Here is a 20,710-nt window from a genome sequence, read left to right on the forward strand (position 1 = left end):
ATTACAGTTTACTTAGTATATATAATTCTCAAATTTTTCATGTTATAAATATTACTTATGTTTCGAAAAAACTTAATTTGAATAAACAATGATAGAAATATGCAAATTTTACAAAAATCAAATCCAGTTATTATATACTCGCATTTACTTTAGCACAAAATAAAATGTAGTTAAACACATAAAAGGTAACACACATGTAATGTAGTTATGATCAGACATTAACGTAAACTGTTTTCTTTTCCATGGAAAGCTAGTCACTCCCCCTCCCCTTCTTTACTTATCGTTTTGCCATCACATATAAGTTAATTACGAACTTTCTTAAAGGCCATTGAAACACACATTTCGATTATTCTACTTGTTTATGCACGTTCTAAAACATTCTTTTACATGGACATGAAGTCGGAAATGTAGACATTATTTCGCTGTAGCAATTCAGTACCTTTTAGGCCTTTCACATCTACGCATACTAAATCAGAAAACACACTGAGAACTTAAAACCAGCTGGCGTTTTACCTCACTTCGCTTAATGAGGTAATCGTTTTCTTGCCCTCATGTGGTGCGGCTTATTTCCTTCCCGTGGCTTCACGTCCTTCGTACTCCAATAGCAGGGACGCCATCCCCATGTATTCTAATCTCCTTGTATTTAATTCATTTTTGGTAATTCCAATTAATTGAAACGTACTCCGTAATCCAGATGCCTTGGTCCTTGGTGAAGTGGCAGTGCCAAGATTATTCTCGTATTTGACGCACTCTCCTCCGTAGGAGTATACGTTCACAGGACTTTGGACTAACTAGTTGTAGGATTTCGCAAGCTACCTTCTAATAATGTTATACATAATAACTTTTCTTCATAATCTTAGCACACGATAAGTTCATATTTATATCAATGCCAACTTATAATCAAGAATGGATTGGATTATTCAGTTATGGCAAAACACAGGGCTATTTGCCTTAACTGAGGGATGCCTTCGTGGAGGTCTTTCTAAGGGAAACTGCCTCCTATACACGTAACACATGGAGAAAATCACGAAAACACCCATGCAGCCAGCCCGTTCGCGGGATTCGAACCCCGGACCGAACTACCAGTGTTCAACGTCTTTACCGCTCGGCCGCTGGTGGGCCCTTAGAATCAAGGACGAAATTCCGCTGCTCGTAAACCATTGTACATTCAACATTTGTAACGTAGCTCATGAATAGCAAAAAGTGTATTTTATTAAAAAGTATTCCTGTTTGCTAATACTAATACAGAATAGTATTTTCTTGCATGCCAAACTGTAAAAAATTCTTTCTCTTAAAAATTTCTTACGATTAAATTTAAATAATTATTCGCAATATATAACTGTACGACGCATAGCATTTCCATCAGTTATATGTAATATAAATTTAATACAAATATATAATACAAAATTTTATAAACAAAAGTCATCATCACGCAAAATTTTAAAGCTTTAAAATTCTTTTGATATGTTTGCACCCCTCAGCTTTTGTACATAAAAGAGCTTCTTGATATGTGTGTGTATGTGTGTTCAGCTTCATGTCATTTTTTTCGTCTTCATGAAATAAAAGTATCATAAAATGCTTTTTTTTTATCATACTGGAGATATCTCTGTTTTCTGTGTAAATGATATTTTAACTTATCATATATAGTATACATATGAATTTAATGCAATTAAAATTTAAGAATGCGTCCACGTATATATTGTATGAGAAATGTTAATTTGATTACCTTTACATTTTTTTCGAAATTTATATACTTTTTAGCTTTCCTATTTGTTATCTTTTATCCAGAAACATTTGAATACTGTCTGTACTAGCTTTAAAATTTTAAAGTGCATCTCTCATTTTAACTAGTTTGATATATTAGTATGGTTGCGCATGAACTTCTGTTTACCTGGTTGTGTGTTTTGTGGTTGTACTTGAAGTATTAGAGATTCATGTCATATATATATATAGCACTAGCATTCTCAAAATTTTATATTCTCTCCGTCCCAAACTAGTTGCTACACTTAGGCCAAAAGTTATGTCCCAAATTATTTGCTACATTTCAAGTGGAGTCATAAATAAATTTCGATGCAGTTGAGTAGATCGACATCAGTAAAATTATACAATGTATTACAGGGAATGTAACACTGCATACTAGGTTTTAATTCTCAGTTTTTACTTTAGACAAGTGTAGCACTTATTTTGGGACAATTTTATCGAAACCTAAGCCACGCCCTATTTTCTAATGACTCTTTCTATCGACATCAGTAAAATTATGCAATGTACTATAAGGAATGTAACTCTGCATACTAGGTTTTCATTCTTAGTTTTTACTTTCCATAAATGTAGCGTTTATTTTGGGACAATTTTATCGACGCAAAATTAGAGGTTTCGCATGCTCTTAAGCCCCACCTTATTTTGAAAGGAGTATTCAGAAACCCGTATTTCAGAAAGATCGTGTTTATGCGATTAAGGCATGGCCTCGAGGGCTGTCTGCCAAAGCTGAGAGATGCTTTCGTGGAGGAATTTCTACGGTAAACTGGCTCGTATAGACGAGAACAGATTATTAGTCCAAAGGGATTTGAATCCCTGCGTCGGACTCATAAATGTCGGTTCACTTTTCAAACTGTTGCCACAAAATGTTAGAGTCCTGCATTATATTTGAAGAAAATAAATAATGAAAAATCTGCATAAATGTATGTATATTTCTCGTATTGTGATAAAACAACGGTACATAGAGTCATCGAATTTTGAATAACGTAATCCTCCAACGAATATGAGCATGTGGAAGACCAAATTTAAAATTTGAAATTTGTTACAGGCACTACAGTATCAAATAGTTTAAGTTGAGCAGTCAGAGGCGCGTTCATTTTCTTTTTCTTGAAAACTATAATTTTTGACTTGTCCGCATTTATTGCGATTTTCCACTTAGAGCACCAGAGCTCAAGTTTCGGCATTCGGCAAACTCAAGTCTTTGCAGTTTGCCAATGCCAAAATTTGGCGATGCAGACTTGACAGCGAAAGCTGTGTCGTCTGCATAGTACCCCATAAAACAATTCTGATCTAAGTGTTCTGCTGGTAAATCGGCCACATAAAACAAGTATAACCACCTGTCCAAGTATAGATCCCTGTGGGACGCCGGTCTTCACATGCTTATTTCTAGAAGAGTATTTGCCTATTTGAACGTAGAAGGTCCTATTGGAGAGGAAAGAGTAAATGATCTGAATAAGTTCTTTACTGAACTTTAAGCTGATTAGCTTATAGATAAGCCCCTCATGTCAGACGCGGTCGAATGCCTTCGCCACGTCTAGCATGAGTAAGGCTGCATATCTTTTGTTGTGCAAGGGCACTGCCTACGAATGTATTTAAATGCACCAGCTGTTTTGTTGTGGAAAAAGCTTTACGAAATCCGAACTGCTCTAATGGTTGCTTGTCAAGATGTGGCTGAATCCGGGTAAGGATGATTCATTCTAATATCTTGTCTATACTGGGAAGCAGGCTGATGGGCCTGTACCCTTCTGGCTTAGTCTGATCTTTCCCCAACTTGGGGAGTACAATCATTTTGGCGGTCTTCCAGATCCGTGGAAAGTAACTGTTGTAGAGGCATACATTTAAAATGTCTGTGTACCGTGTGATAGTATTAATAGGGAGTCATTTCAGTGCAACATTATTTACATTGTCAAGTCCAGGAGCCTTTCTATTTCTGAGTTTCTTAATAATATTCAAGACTTCGTGAGGCGAAACGAGTTCAAGTCGGTTGTGCATGGTGTCTGTATTTATCCAGTCAGAAACTGTGGAGCTGACTTCGGTCCAAAACTCATGATTGCTTGGGACAGTATTCGGGGAGAATTGCTTCTCAAAGTGCTCAGCAAGAATATTACTCTTGTCAATATAAGCAAGAGCAATGCAGTGGTCATTATATATTGGCCTATTAACTGTGGGCTTATTCTTTAGACGTTTTACAATAGACCAAAATGAGTTACTGGGCTCCTTAAAGCTCTCTATCCTTTCATCCCACAGCTCTTTACGGTGCTTAGTGATCTGTTTTTTAATTTCTCTATTGAGTTTGTTCATTCTCCTCTTGGTATTAGGGTTGCAGGTAATATGAAGTCTTTTTCTAAGTTTATTTCTCTCTGATAAGATTTTTGATCTTGCTTGGTAATTTGTCTGTGATCTGATGTCTAGGGATTTTTCTGGTGGAGTTTCTGCATGCATTCTGAATATCTGCAGTAAGTTGGTTGACTGCGGAGTCAATGTCATCCGGAGTGCGTAGGCTATGGATATTGTTGTGACAATCACAAAGAATTTCGTGAAAACTTTTCCAGTTTGTCGTGTTGATAAGATCCTCCATAACGTCTTTATGCGTGCCTAAGGTCGCGACGATTGCGCAATGGTCAGAGTTAAGATCTTGATGTACTTCAAGTTTGAAGGAAAAGGAAGTAGAAGAGAAGAAAACATCAAGAATGTCACCTAATCGTGGGTTCTGTGGCAGATAGGTATATTCTCTTGGCACGTGAAAATAGACAGGATGATTTCAGAAAATTGCGTGCCGTTTTCATTCGTTTTACTACAACACCATTCGTGACTCATGGCCGCGAATCGCCCGCGAGTATGACCTGTTTATTAGTATCCAGGATCTTGGCAAGGTAATTAATATCAAGCATATTACTCGGCGGTTTATATATGGCATTGAAGTAGACATTTCCGTAGTGTGGAAGGAGGACAGACACAGTGACAAGTTCATGCCCATTGTAACGCTCATCATTAATCATGCAGGACTGTAGTGAGTTACGAACATAAATGGCGACGTCCCCCCACCTCTGTGACTTAGACGAACGCATCTGTAAAATTTCAAATTCGGAATCGTCATCCTCATACTCGGCGTAGCGAAAGTTTCTGTTATCATTGCCACGTCGATGTCATAATTCGTAAGGAAGTCTGTAAGTTCCGGAATCTTGTAATGAATGCCTCGTGCATTCTATGCAAGGAGGTTAGAATACATGAAGATGTCGTTTCTGCTATTACAGTACGATGAAAGTGAAGCCAGGGGAAGGAAATAAGCCACGCCACATGAGGGCAAGAAAACGATTCCCTTACTAGGCCATGGACCTTATGAGATCATGGACCTTATAAGAAATAGACTAACCCAAACGGGTTTTCTCCCTCGTCTGAGGCGTTGCCGGCTGTCACCTTGATCACATCCGTAGGAGTAGGGACGACATGCAGAAATTTAACATTAATTGCCTATTGCAGTGTGTTTCATTGTCAAGAGAAAGCTGGTTGTAGCGCCTCATTTCACAAATTAGAATTTCTACATATTTTATTTTTTAAAATTGAGATTGATTTTTAATTAGAAAATAATATTTTAAATATGAACTAATAGAAAATTTCAAACAAACAATTTTCTCTTGCAATTTTTATGCTTACTGGTGTAAATAAGTAAAAAATACTAAAATATTTAAAAACAAATTTTTGAAAGTTTTGTTTAAATTACTAAATTGTGCTCCTTTTTTAAAATTATAGATGATTATTACAGCATAATTTCTATAAAGGAATTTTATTTTAATTATATTTCATAATACATCATAGTGATAAACACTTTTGACTCCTTAAAAATTTTTATACATTTAATTCTAATATTAAAATTGTATTTAACCGTAATAATTAATTTTGCTTGTATTTTACAGTAATTATTTTTTAAAAATATATTTTTAGTTCTGCATAAGATTTTTTAATTAACTGTTAATATAATTTATTAGTCGAAAGCGGCGGTAGCCTAGAAAGGCTGTTAGTTTCGAAGAGGCATTTTGCGCTGTTTTACTCTAAATGTCCGTGTCTCCTTGCAAATTGTTGTTATCAAATATTATCGCCCTGTATTATACATAAAGAAGTTAAATAATGAAGAATCTGCATGAATACATGTATGTTTCTCGCACTGTGACAAAAACGACAGTATCTAGAGCGATCAAATTTTGAATAAGGTAATCCTCCACTCGAACATGGGCATGTGGACGGGCGAATTTCGAATTTGTTTGAATCTATTTCATATTTTGTAAAACTTAACGATTTTGTTTAACAAACTCAACGAGTTCAAAGTAAGCGATAGACTGAAAATAACATTTTTATCTCCAGTGCGGAAATTCTAAAGATATGCTGTTTTCAAATGTATGTGGTTGTCGGGCGAAGAACATGATATTCAATAAATATAGGTAACACACAAAACTTTAAAAAAAATGTTACTTTTGGGCGTAATATAAAATCTGAGTGCTTCTAGATTTTATTTTGTCTTTTTTCTTTCCCTTAATTACGCTCAGAAAATTTTATGCTCCGAAATTTATGAATTATTAAAATAACTAATCCACTTTAATGTTAATAACTTAATGATCATATAACCAAATAAATATGATCGTTTTGCAATGCTATTATAGTTTGGAAAATTATTGTCTGAAAATGTTCATTAAATTTTTAAATTAATTGTTTAATTTTACCTTATTTATTTCAAAGCATCGCGTACTATCAATCTTATTTAGTTTTACTTTATTTTTACGCAAAATTAAGTTCATAAATTTTGTGCTTAGAATTTTTACGGTTTTACCAAAGTAAAGATGTTTGTACAAGAATTACGCGTGAAAAAAAGCACGAAATGAAGTAGAAAGTGCTTTAATGATATATATTAAATCTATTTGAAAAAAAAAACTGGCTTGCATAATTTCATTACTATACAACGTGTCGCATTTAATAATCAAAAACAGTTATGTGATACAAATGCCATAGGTTTCAATGTTAAAGTAAACCAGATCGTCCCTACTCTTTCATACGGAGATATCGGTGACGGGCGCCCCGCCCAATGGGTTAGTCTATTTCTTATAAGGTCTATCTATGAGATAGACTAACCGAGTGGGCGGGGCGCATGTCACCACCATGTCGGCAAGAAAGAGTAGGGACGATCTGGTTTACATTAACACTGAATCATGGCATTTGTATCAAATAACTGTTTTTTATTATTAAATGCAATATGTTGTATAGTGATGAGATGATAAACGCCACAGTTTTTTCCAATTAGGATTTAATATATCTCATGAAAGCACTTTTTACTGCATCTCGCGCATTTTTTTCACGCGTAATTCTTGTAAGAACATCTTTACCTTGGTAAAACGGTAAAAACTCTAAGCACAAGATTTATGAAATTAATTTTGCGTAAAATTAAATAAGATTGATAGTACGCGATGCTCTGAAATAAATAAGGTAAAATTAAATAAGATCTGATATATTTTTTTAAAAAATTTAATGAACATTTTCAGCAGTGATTTTCCAAACTATAATAACATTACAAAACGATCATATTTATTTGATTATATGATCATTAAATTAGTAACATTAAAGTAGACTAGTTATTTTAATAATTCATAAAATTTGGAACATAAATTTTCTGAGCGTAATGAAGGAAAATAAAAATTAAAATAAAATCTAGAAGCATTCAGATTTTATATTACGACCAAACGGAACATTTTTTTAAAGTTTTGTGTGCTACCTTTTATTGAATATCATGTTCTTCGCCTGTAAACCGCATACATTTGAAAACAGCGTAGCTTTAGAATTTCCACACTGTAGATAAAACTGTTATTTTTTATACAGTGGTCACTCTGACTCGTTCAGTTTGTTAATCAAAAATTCGTTAAAGTTTTAAAAAATATGAAATATATTAAAACAAATTTGAAATTCGTCCATCCAGATGCCCATGTTCGGGTGGACGATTACATTATTCAAAATTTTCTGCCTCTAGATACTGTCGTTTTTGTCACAGTGCGAGAAACATACATTGTATTCATGCAGATTCTTCATTATTTAATTTCTTTGCATATAATACAGGGAGATAACATTTGGTAACAACAATTGGCAAGGAGACACGGACATTTATAGTAAAACAGAGCAAAATGCCACTTTGAATCTAACAGCCTTTCTAGGCTATCGCCTCTTTAGGCTAATAAATTAAATTAACAGTAAATAAAAAAAATCTTATGCAAAACTAAAAATAAATTAAAAAAAATAATCACTGTAAAACACAAGCAAAATTAATTATGACGGTTAAATACAAATTTAATATTAGAATTAAATGTATAAACATTTTTAAGGAGTCAAAAGTGTTTATCACTACGATGTATTATGAAATATAATTGAAATAAAATTCCTCTATAGAAATTGTGCTATAATACTCATCCATAATTTTAAAAAGCAGCACAATTTAGAATTTTAAACAAAACTTTCAAAAATTCGTTTTTAAATATTTTAGTATTTTTTACTTATTTACACCAATAAAAAGCATAAACATTGCAAGAGAAAATTGCTTGTTTGAAATTTTCTATTAGTTGAGATTTAAAATATTATTTTCTAAAAGAAGTAGTTACAAATTTCCTTACAGAATAGGAAAAGCTAAAAAAATATTCATCCCTGAAAGCATGCAATAGCTTTATAATTATTTGGAACATTAATTATGCTTGATAAATATGCTAAATTTTTAAAAATTAATCTCTATTTAAAAAGTAAAATTATGTAGAAATTCTAATTTGTGAAATGAGGCGCTACAACCAGCTTTTTCTTGACAATTATACATGCTGCAATAGGCAACCACTGTTAAATTACTGCAAGTCGTCCCTACTCCTCCGGATGTGATCAAGGTGACACCCGGGAACGCCTCAGACGAGGGAGAAAACCCACTTAGGTTAGTCTATTTCATATAAGGTCCGTGATCTCTGATGGCCGATGCTGCACTCCGAAATTATCGATTCGTGCTTGTCTTGCACTGCAACTTTCTCTTCTACAAATTCGCGGACATTACTCAACAAGACATCCCTTCATCATCACGGCTATTCTCTACTACTGTTAATAAATGCTATGAACTTCTAAAGAGAGTCTCATGAATTCGCCATACTCTCTCTGTAGAATGGTGTTTCACACACTAGGGTGCCTGAGCCAAGGCTCTACCCCTTGTCGAACAGGTTGATCATTTCGAAAGTTAGTATACAATAACCGAAAGATAAATCAAATAGTTTTTTTTTTAATATAACTTTCTTAAGGTCAGATAAGAATATTGCTAACATATTAATATGAATGGAGTTGTCTAAATTATTGAGAGCAGAAAAGTCGAGAAACTGGTGACTGTGACAGGAATGAGGTAGTGCAAACATAGGCAAATTGAATCCATTAAGAATTATCAAGTACACAACTTCAAATATTAAGAGATGAACTTGAAATAATTATATTCATATATCTATAACGTACACAAAAGTGAGAATGCAGACAGAAAATTTGAAGTGTAGCAGATAAGAGGAATGAAAATAAATACATAAATAAACACATATGTCGAATTTTTAGAGCTGCATATTATATGATCCATACATTTAGTTGGGCCACAGGCCTATCCATATTTTTAAATCTGTTATAGTCGTAATCACAGATTTTAATAATTATTTTGCTGCCTTTCATTAATTTTTTGGCTAAGTTGTAATCATGAGTGCGCAGTAACTCAATGCCTAACTTTTCATGTATTCTATTATTCCTTACATACCATTCAGCATTTACAATTTGTCGTAGAACACTATTCTGGCAAACATGCAATCTTTTCCTATGAGTTTTCTTGGTATATGCCCCAAACTGGATTTGCATAACACAAAAGTGGACGAAGAATGGACTTGTAAATGAGCAACTTGTTGTCAATAGATAATATACTGTTTCGAGCAATTAAGGGGTGTAGTTTGGCTTTACGAACTTGAAACTTCTGGATAATAGATGTAATGTGCAAGGACCATGTAAGTGACTTATTGAGGATCACCCTAAGATAAGGAACTTGCTTGGCCCAGAGAATATCAGTGTATTAGAACTCCAGGTTTTTCTTGAAGTTAGTCTTCTTCGCAAACATAATGGCTGTTGTTTTTTCCACGTTCACGAGAATCTTCCACCTGGAGAGCCAAGTCTCTAGCGTGTGTATGTAATTTTGTAGTCGTTGTATAACTGCACCTGGAAATGCACTTTGTGCGAGGACGGCTGTGTCGTCTGCATACATAGCTAATGCTGTGTCGTGTGTGGAAGGTATGTCGTTCACATAAATATTAAAAAGTTTAGGTCCGAGCAGATATCCTTGCGAGACTCCAGCCATGATGACATGGCTTGTGGAATTTGTGCCAGAGAGGTGAACAACAAAGTGTCTACCTGTTAGGTAGGAATTAATAAGGTTTATGATGTAGCTCGGGAAACCCAGGATGTGTAATTTGTAAGTGATGCCATCCAGCCAAACTGGATCAAAAGCCTTGGCAATGTCGAGGAATAAACCACTAGTCACTTTCCGGTTAGCCATTCCCTCTGCAATAGTTTCTACCACTCGGTAGACTTGGTTGGTCTTGGAGAGATGTCGTCTGAACCCGAATTGATGCGGAATTGTTGTTGTTGTTGTTGGAGTCCAGAAATTCATTGATTCTTTTGAGTATGATAGCTTCACATATTTTGCTTACTGAAGATAATAGGCTTATTGGTCTATAAGATACAGATTTACCAGGCTTGAGGATAGGTATAATCTTAGCTATTTTCCACTGCTGAATAAAGTATTGCCAGGTGAGGATAATATTGAAGATTTTAGTTAGCATGAAGATGGTCAATTCGCCATGCTATGTTAACACTCGAAAAATAGAATATGCTACTACATTGGGATAGTGGTATTTACCCAGGCGCTCGACATCATAACATGGTTCAACAATGAAGGACGTCCCTTCAACGAGCTGCCGTATGGGTGCTTATTTTTCCAAGCTTTACCATCATTCTTTCCTGCAACCTGAGAAGTGGTCATAATGCAAAGTTATCATTCTGTTCACTGTAGAATCACATCTCCCGCAGAACTTAATTCGGCCTTGAATTTTTTCTCTCGATAGTTTTATTATTTGCACTCCCATTTTATGCCACATGACAATGAGCCTATCGTAAAATCTTTCCTCTCTGCTTTATGGTTTTGTGTTGTATCGTGTATATAAAAATATAAGATACAAAAAAAAAAAAAAAAAAAAAAAAAAAAAAATTATAAAATTCAAAATTAAAAAAAATTATTAAAAATCTAAAAACTTACAACAAATTATATATTCCTAAGTTTTATAAATTCTAGCTATCCCTAACCTTTCTCGAGCTATGTGGCTCCCTCTAGTGAGCATCAAGTTTACTACTTTTGCAATTTTCCTATTTCTGCTCGCTTTTATGTAATTTTGATGAGGAGGTACATCTTTGAACCATAGGCATTCCGTAATTTTTAACCCTTTCGCCGTCCTCTCCTGTTCGCGAAAATTTCTTCCCAGCAACACTTTGTTTTTCGCAGCGCGTAATGTTGTTTTCTCTGTACATACATAACTTTCGTAGTGGATGAATTTAAATGAATATTAAGTAAAGTTATAAGGAAATAAAGCATAATGGAAAAGTAATAATATCTCTGCTTATTTCTAACAGCAGGATTAATTTGATAACATTTGATCTAGGCGGTCCACTCCTCCCATTTTGTTACTGTAATATTTTACAATTATTGTTTGTTTTACAGTTCTTTTTCGTGTTTCAACATCAGTCATAGACTTATTATGGACTGCACTCACCAAACGTATATCCTTCTTGTCTTTCCAATTCATAACCTCATTTTTTCTCTTTTTCTGCTGAGTAGACGTTGAAGATCGCTCACTTTCTTCTATCTTATGTAAAATGGCGCAAATATTCATAAAACCTGGGGGGGGATTTCTAATAATGTCTTTGTACTTAATATTCGTACACAGAGTGTAAAAAAGGAGATGAATCTTCAATTGTCGTTTTGTCTAGAAGTGTGAGTGCGCACAATAATAATTTTGTCCATATAAAGTATAATCCCATCCGTATAATTTGTTACCGTGGCATTCCGTATGGGGAGAATCAATTCCGAATAAAAAGAAAAAAAAAATCGAATGTGGGGAAAAACAGTGTAATACGGATGTTCAATTTTATATCACATGAAGCATTGCTGTAATATATACTACTAAAGTAAATGCAGTGAATCAATCCGTGAGCAGCTTCAAATTTTATTCAATTTATTAAATTTCTATTTGTGGAAACGATATTAAAATTTACGAATTGAAGATTTCAAAAAATATCATTCATCAATAGATATGATGATATAAACAAATTGAACTTTTAAAACTATTATTTTAAATATACGAGTAAAAATCCGTATTTCAGGTGAGCCTTTTATTTTTATAACTCTATAATGACTGCAGAGACAGATTTATTATCACAGCAGATGGACATGCGTTTGAGTTGAAGTTTCAATAAATTAACTTAATTAATTGATCGAATTCCATTGGGAATTACTAATTTTAGCCGAAACAAAGCGAAGAAATTTCCAAGATCAGAAACTGACATCAGAACTAGAACTGGAACAGCACACACATACATATTTCTAAAGCCACCACTAAATAATTAGAATTTTAGTATTTAATACTATTCCTTTTGATGTAATGTAAAATCTAGGTAAATGGTCTTGAACCATAGGCACTGGCAAGGTATAATCTAAGTATGTTTTGAATTTAATAAAAGTTGTCTTCATGTTCGCAGTTAAGTTAAGTTATAGATTCTGTAAGTGTTCGTAGTAACTGAAGTAAGTAAGTTGGTGTTAAAATACGTTTCTGAAAATATATGATTTGTGACGCGCTTCGAAACGCTTTAAATTATATCAGAGTATAAAGTTTATACAAAGCTGCGGCTACCAGTAGCTAACAGCTAGGTTGGAGCTAGCCATGTCAGAAATAGAGATAGATGATTTACGGAAATAATCTAGATGAACGGGTTATCCGTAACCTACCGAAGGAAAAGTTTAATGAGATTTATAATCTGATTATGGAAAAGATACAATTAGAAAAATCAGGTTTGAAAGCAGGACCGGTTACTGAGAGAATTCAGCATATTTCAGAGCAGTTGAGTGATTTACAGCTAAATATGCAAGCGCAGGAAACCCCTAAAATTAGGAGAACGAATTCTAAGCTTAAAAAGAAAAACGTGGTCAATGAGGACGGATTTATTGCCCCTCGCAATACCCTAAAAAGAACGCGATCTGAGACTGAGATAAATGAACCACCTCAGAAAAATAAATTTGCGGATTTACAGGATAACGACAAAATGGATAGTGCAGATACTGAAGGTGAATTTATTGCCCCCAGAAAAACGGCAAACCATATTCCCCCAATCGTGTTAGACGAGTTCAGTGGCGACTGGGATAAGATAAAAGAGAGAATAGAGAAAGATTTAAAAACTAAAAGTTACAAAGCTGGATTGAAAGGAGATACCCTAACCATTCGAGCAAAACCCCTGATGATTATAAAGCGATCACAGGCATGTCGCAAGTGAAGGAGTCCCTTACACTTTTAAAATTAACTCAGATAGACCGCTAAAAGCGGTGATAAAAAAGCTACCCAGAACGATGAAATGATGAAGTAGTAGCTATTGTAAATAGAAGCTATTGAAGTATTGAAGTAGAAGCTATTGAAAATGAGCTGAAGGAGTTAAAAATACCCGTAGAAAAAGTGAGGCAGCTGACCAGCTATAGGGAAGGTCAGATAGTGAAGCTACTCTTGTTTCTAGTTGAAACCAAGCGAAATGATGATGGAAAGAAGATTTGGAAAAACTTCGAGGACTCGAGGATGTCGTAGTCAGACAGTACAAGAAGAAGCCTGGACCTGTGCAGTGTCACAGGTGCCAGCGTTATGGACACTCAAGAGAGCACTGCCATTACAGAGCCTCTGCATGAAATGTGCAGGCTGGCATGAAACGTTCACGTGCAAAACTCCCAAGGAGAAACTAGCGGCGCGCTGTGCGCTCTGTGATGGAAGTCATGTCTCGTCGTACAAGGGATGTGAAAAGTATCCTAAAATCCGAAGAAATGAACCCCAACTCTCAGCGAAAGAGCAGGAAGCTAGATTTACTTTGAATAAAGATGACTTCCCCACCTTGCCGGGTGGGAAAACTGACGAAAACGCCAAAACTTGGCCCAGCTGGGCGAAAGGCGGAAAACCTGAAGAGAACATATTTGATTGGTTCAAAAAGCAGCTTTGCAAAGTGAAGGAACTTTTTATGAAGTTTAAATCAGCAAAGTCCCTAGTGGGTAAAATTGAAGTCGGCATGGAAGCCATCTAACACATTTCAAATATTGAATATGAGTTCTAATAACCATGCTCACGTGACAAATTTGATCGATGCGACGCATTCTTACTTAAGGATATCCCTTTTCAATGCAAATGGTGTTTACTACAAGAAACTTGAATTAATGGACTTTTTATCGGCTCATGATATTGACATTATGTTGATAAGTGAGACTCATCTCAAGCCAAAATCCCAGGTTATAGCGTTATTAGAAGCGATAGGCTCAGGACTACCCTCGGAGGTACTGCAGTTGTGATCAAGAATCACATTAAATTCAACACTATCAAGCTCCCGACGACGACGAGATTAGAATACACTGCAATTCTTGCTAGCAGTACAACCAATGACAATTACCTTATAGTAGCAGCGCACAACCCCCCGCAGGATATCAACTTACAGGACTTAGACATTATAATGTCGACGAATTTCCCTACCATACTTGCAGGTGATCTAAATGCAAAAGATCGCTCCTGGGGAGCCAGGATGGGTAACAGAAATGGTACTCTGCTTAAAAACTATATCTATGCAAATAACTTACAGCTAGTTACCCCAAGTGAATACACTTTCTACTGTCGAAGTGGCGGAGACATACTAGATATTGCATTACTTAAAAATATTAGTCAGACTCCCTACTTAGAAGTCAAGAAAGAACTGTCGTCAGACCACTATCCAGTAGTGTTTGATTTTCACGCCTTTTACCCTGACCCTCCAAGGAAACGCACTAAAGTGAATTGGACCAGCTTTACAGATAAACTACGAAACATGCCTTGTAATCCCCATCTGAGAGACAGCGGGGAAATTGAAAGTGAAATTTATTCGCTGACTTCCAAAATTCAAAATGCGATTAAGAGTTCTTCGTATGCTTGCAGAAATACCTTAAGGAATAAACTACCTAAAGATATATCTCGCGACATAAAGGAAAGAAATAGAATTAGGAAAAGGTTTAATGTTACGCAAGACCCTTCACTTAAAAGGACTATAAACTACCTCAACAGAAAAATTCAGGCCGGCATCATGGAATTCAGGTCAAGTAATTGGGATAATCTTTTAGAGCATTTTAGCACTGATACAAGCTCTATGTAGAAAATTGTGAATGCGATGGAAAAAGATAGGACGTATCACATTGCTCCAATTAGTCACATGGGGATCCACCCACTATTCTGAAGAAGACATAGCCAATGTGTTCGCAGAGAAACTTGAGGAGACGTTTAGGCCTAACCCCCTTGACCAACCCTCAGCTTGAAGAAGAGGTTCAAAATGTCGTTAACATGCTCAAAAACAGGGATAATACGGATTATATAAAATTCATCTCCCCGAAAGAAGTCCATACTATCATTAAACATATCAATACCAAGAAAGCTCACGGGTTTGACGGGATCAGCAAGGCACTCCCTCCAAGGTGTATAGTGCTACTTACAAACATCTTTAATGCTTGCATCAGGACGAGTTATTACCCTTCGCAGTGGAAACACTCGATTATTATCACTATACTGAAGCCGGGGAAAAACCCCTCACTTACAGACAGTTATCGTCCTATTAGCCTTCTTCCGGCTATCGGAAAAATATTTGAGAAAGCTTTAAACAACAGAATTACAGACCACCTAGAAAGATTGGATCTGATAGACCCGGCCCAATTTGGTTTCCGGAAACATCACAGTACAACCCATCAAGTACTAAATATCGTTGAGATTATCACGAGAGCTTTTTTCCACAAGACTGGTGTGGCAGCATGCTTCATAGACCTTGGGAAATCCTTCGACAAGGTCTGGCACGAAGGACTGATTTACAAGCTAAATAACTTTCTTTTTCCTGTCAGCCTTGTGAAGTTAATCATCTCATACCTAAAAAGAAGAACCTTCCAGGTGAGAGTTGGAGACTCCCTTTCCGGAAGGAAAATCATTGCCAGCGGCGTATCTGGACTGCGCATCCTATCTCAGTAACCTTACACTACTATCCTGACCGAATGCATCATGCATGGACTTGAATGCTGGATGATTTTGTTTTCCAAGTACTAATTTCCCAATTTTCGAATATTCAGCTTGGATTCGTCACGGAATGATTGCACCTTGTTCTAATGTAACGCCCCCGGGCGAGGTGCACCTTAATGTACTAAAAACCGTGAATGGCCTTCATAGGCTGCACAGATTGAACAGGTCAAAACTCAATGTAGTTGTATACCTGCGGTGAATCAGAAAGAAATAAATAAATAGGGTACATCTGTTTGTTTGATATTCTTCATAGTATGTCAAGAGGAATGCGATGGTAAAGGACCTGTTGTGTTATGTTAAAATTAGTAAAATGCAAAATTCGCATTCTTGAGCAATACTGTTCTGGCAATGTGGGCGTCTGGATATTGGAGCATCGCTTTGCTGTAAGCTGCGGAAGTCTACAGAGCTTCACATATCTGCAGAAGAAATGCGAAGTGTAATTCAAATAAAGGAAGTATTTCATAATTTAAAAGAAAGTCCAATGGTGGTGTAATGAAATGGAAAAGGAAAGAAATGTTGATTGAAGGTAATTTTATTATTACTCAAACGAAAACTGTGATGTGATTACTTTTAAAAAAGCTCGTGAATTTTACTTGGGGCAAATACAATTGAGTTATTTATTTAAAAAGCTGCTGACTTTCTTTGGAACTATGACTCATACAGCTCTTTTAGGTTGGATCCCAGCAGAGCCCACAACCTTGGCACGGCCACTTCTATGGTGTATATATATTGATGTGTACCCGGGCAAAGTCAAAAGAGTGTGCAATGCCAAGTTTGTGCAATTCTAAGATTTATTTAAGTGAAAATAGGTCGATGTGTACATGGATACCGAGTTTGTGCAATTTTTTGACTTCTTAGTTTCAGGTTGGCGATTTTGAGAAACGCGCGAATAATTCTGCCATGGACCTTATAAGAAATAGACTAACCCAAATGGGTTCTCTCCCTCGTCTGAGGCATTCCCGGCTGTCACCTTGATCACATCTGAAGGAGAAGGGACGACTTGCAGAAATTTAACAGTGGTTGCCTATTGCAGCTTGTATAATTGTCAAGAAAAAGCTGATTGTAGCGCCTCATTTCACAAATTAGAATTTCTCCATATATTTATTTTAGAAATTGAGATTGATTTTTAAAAATTTAGCATATTTATCAAGCATAATTAACGTTCCAAATAATTATAAAGCTGTTACATGATTTCAGGACTGGATATTTTTTTAGCTTTTCCTATGCTATAAGGAAATTTGTAACTGCTTCTTTTACAAAATAATAATTTAAATCTGAACTAATAGAAAATTTCAAACAAGCAATTTTTTCTTGCAATGTTTATTTTTGCAAAAATTTTATTAATGTAAATAAGTAAAAAATACTAAAATATTTAAAAACGAAGTTTTGTTAAAAATTCTAAATTGGGCTAATTTTTTAAAATTATAGACGAATATTATAGCACAGTTTTTATAAAGGAAATTTATTTCGAATATATCTCATAATACATCATAGTGATAAACACTTTTGACTCCTTAATAATTTTTATACATTTAATTCTAATATGAAAATTGTATTTAACCATAATAACTAATTTTCCTTGTATTTTATAGTCATTATTTTTTAAATTTATTTTTAGTTCTGCATAAGATTTTTTTATTTACTGTAAATTAAATTTATTAACCCAAAGAGCCTTGAAAGGCTGTTAGTTTCGAAGCGGCATTTTGCGCTGTTTTACTATAAATGTCCGTGTCTCCTTGCAAATTGTTGTTACTAAATATTATCGCCCTGTATTACATTTAAAGAAATTAAACAATGAAGAATCTGCATGAATGTATATTTCTCGCACTCCGCATGAATGAATACATGAATGTCTCTCGCACTGTGACAAAAACGATAGTATCTAGGGCCATCAAATTTTGAATAATGTAATCCTCCACCCGAACACGGGCATCTTAACGCCGAATTTCGAATTTGCTTCAATCTATTTCATATTTTGTAAAACTTTAACGAATTTTTGATTAACAAACTCAACGAGTTCAGAGAGAGCACTCTACAGAAAATAACAGTTTTATCTCCAGTGCGGTAATTCTAAAGATATGCTGTTTTTAAATGTATGTGGTTTACGGAACATGATATTCAATAAATATAGGTAACACACAAAACGTTAAAAAAAGCTTCCCTTCAGGTGTAATATAAAATGAGTGCTTCTAGATTTTATTTTACTTTTTTTTTTTCCTTTCATTACACTCGGAAAATTTTATATTCCGAATTATATAAATTATTAAAATAAATATTCCACTTTAATATTAATAAGTTAATGATGATATAATCAAATAAATGATTGTTTTGTAATGTTATTATAGTTTTGGAAATCACTGCCTAAAAATGGTCATTAAATTAAAAAAAAAAAAAAAAAAAAAAAGAGTTATCAGATCTTGTTTAATTTTACCTTATTTATTTCAAAGTATCACGTACTATCAATCTTATTTAATTTTACGTTATTTCTACGCAAAATTAAGTTCATAAATTTTGTGCCTAGAGGTTTTACCGTTTTACCAATGTAAAGATGTTTGAAGACAAGAATTACGCATGAAAAAATGCGCGAAATGCAGTAAAAAGTGCTTCAATGAGATATATTAAATCCTATTTGGAAAAAACTGCGGCTTTCATAAGCTCTGTTGCGTAATCTAATAAATATTGTTAAGAATTTTATTATTACTATTTTTATTATTATTGTCTATTTTTCAAAAGTGTGTTTTTGTTTTATTATTGTGTGAAGTTGTAACTATATGTCTTTTCTTGTGTGGCAACAACGCTTCTGTAATTCTTCAATTTGAACTTTTGGATGTGTGCCAAGTTTGATGGCGTAATGCTCTGGTGAGAGCGTCGATTGATTGTGTAGATGAAACATGTTGTTTCAGAACGTTATTTCTTTAAAATATGTAAAAAAAAAATGTTTTGTTTTCTGAACTCGGATTATGCAAACGTTATTTAGTTTCAAGATAAAAGTTTGGCGTTCGTTTGACAGGACGTTTGTGTGATTTCGAGTAGTTTTCATTTAGGCGTTTTGTTAAAATGGAGTTGTTAAAAGCAAAACGTAAAAGTGAACGTACTTCGTTTACGTTAACTACGAAGATTGTGGAAGAAGAATTGCCTACTTGTACGGATCCTGAGAGATTGCAAGTGTTGTTGGGGCAACTAATTGACAAATTTGAACGCCTGGACAGTACTCAAAGCAGTGTTTTAGAACAAACCAAGGAAGCTGATTTCGAGAATGAATTTAATACGGCTGAAGGATACAGAGATTCCTTTATAGCTTTAAAGGTGAAACTTCAGAATAAAATTGCACAATTGAATTCGATGAATGTTACTACAGATATGGCTTCAGTTTCGATTTCGGATCCTAAAGAAAATAAAAACAGGAAGTTCAAACTTCCTAAACTTGAACTGAAAAAAATTTTCTGGAGATGCAAGAGAATTTTTAGGCTTTTGGAGCCAATTCTACAAAATTCATGAAGATGCGGATATTGTGCCGGAAGATAAATTTTTGTACTTAGTGCAAAGTGCAGTACCTGGCTCAAAGGCAGCTCAACTTTTGAACAGTTTTCCTGTTACCGCCGCGAATTATCCTAAAGCCATCGAGCAGCTGAAAGAAAGATTTGGTAGAGAAGACCTTCTGGTGCAGATCTATGTAAGATATTTGCTCGGGCTTGTTACAAAGAATGCTACAACAGGCAGAACGGCGTCGGACTTAGGAGTACTTTATGATAGTATAGAAAGTAAATTACGAGCGCTGGAAAGCTTAGGACGCACCAAGGAAAAGTTTGCTGATTTTTTGGGACCTTTAGTGGAGTCGTGCCTACCTGAGAATATTCTACGTGCCTGGGAGCGGAGTCGAACTTCTGAACAGGGACAGGAAAAGAGTTCTGAAAGAACACTTGAAAAACTAATGTGTTTTTAAGGCATGAAGTAGAATCGGAAAAAATGATTAGATTAGCACAATCAGGATTTACTCATTCTGTTAAGCGTCTTAATAAAAATGTTATTTCAGGTAATTCAGATTTAGCAACATCTGCCGCGCAAAATGAAACCAGTAAAGGTAAGCAAAATGTTTGTATATTTTGTGGTAAGCCTTATGTGTTCTAATTAAAGTTAAAGATCGAGAGAGAAAAATTAGAATTCTCTTGGTTTCGGAATCCTAACGATCATACGTTGGGGAGAAAATTATGAAACGAATGAAGGCTGATCCTATTCGACAGGAGAAAGTAATTCATGGTTTGTTTGGGGGGAGGGAAACTGCGCCTGTAACCCATTCTGTTTTTGCTATTGACATAAGCAGTTTAGATAACACTTTTAGGTGTTGTTTTGAAGCTTTTTCTGAAAAAAAGATATGTGGATTTGTTCCAACAATCAAGAATGCTCAGATTATAGAGGAATTGAAAAGCAGGAAAATTGAGGTCAGTGACACATTTTGCGAGGAAAGTGAAATTGATTTATTGATAGGTGCAGATGTCATTGGTAAACTGTTAACTGACGAATACCTAGAATTACCCTCTGGTTTAACTGCAGTC

The sequence above is a fragment of the Stegodyphus dumicola genome, chromosome 11 (assembly GCF_044657685.1).
Source record: "Stegodyphus dumicola isolate Sdum_Otavi_A_Nest chromosome 11, ASM4465768v1".
In the NCBI taxonomy this organism is placed as follows: Eukaryota; Metazoa; Arthropoda; class Arachnida; order Araneae; family Eresidae; genus Stegodyphus; species Stegodyphus dumicola.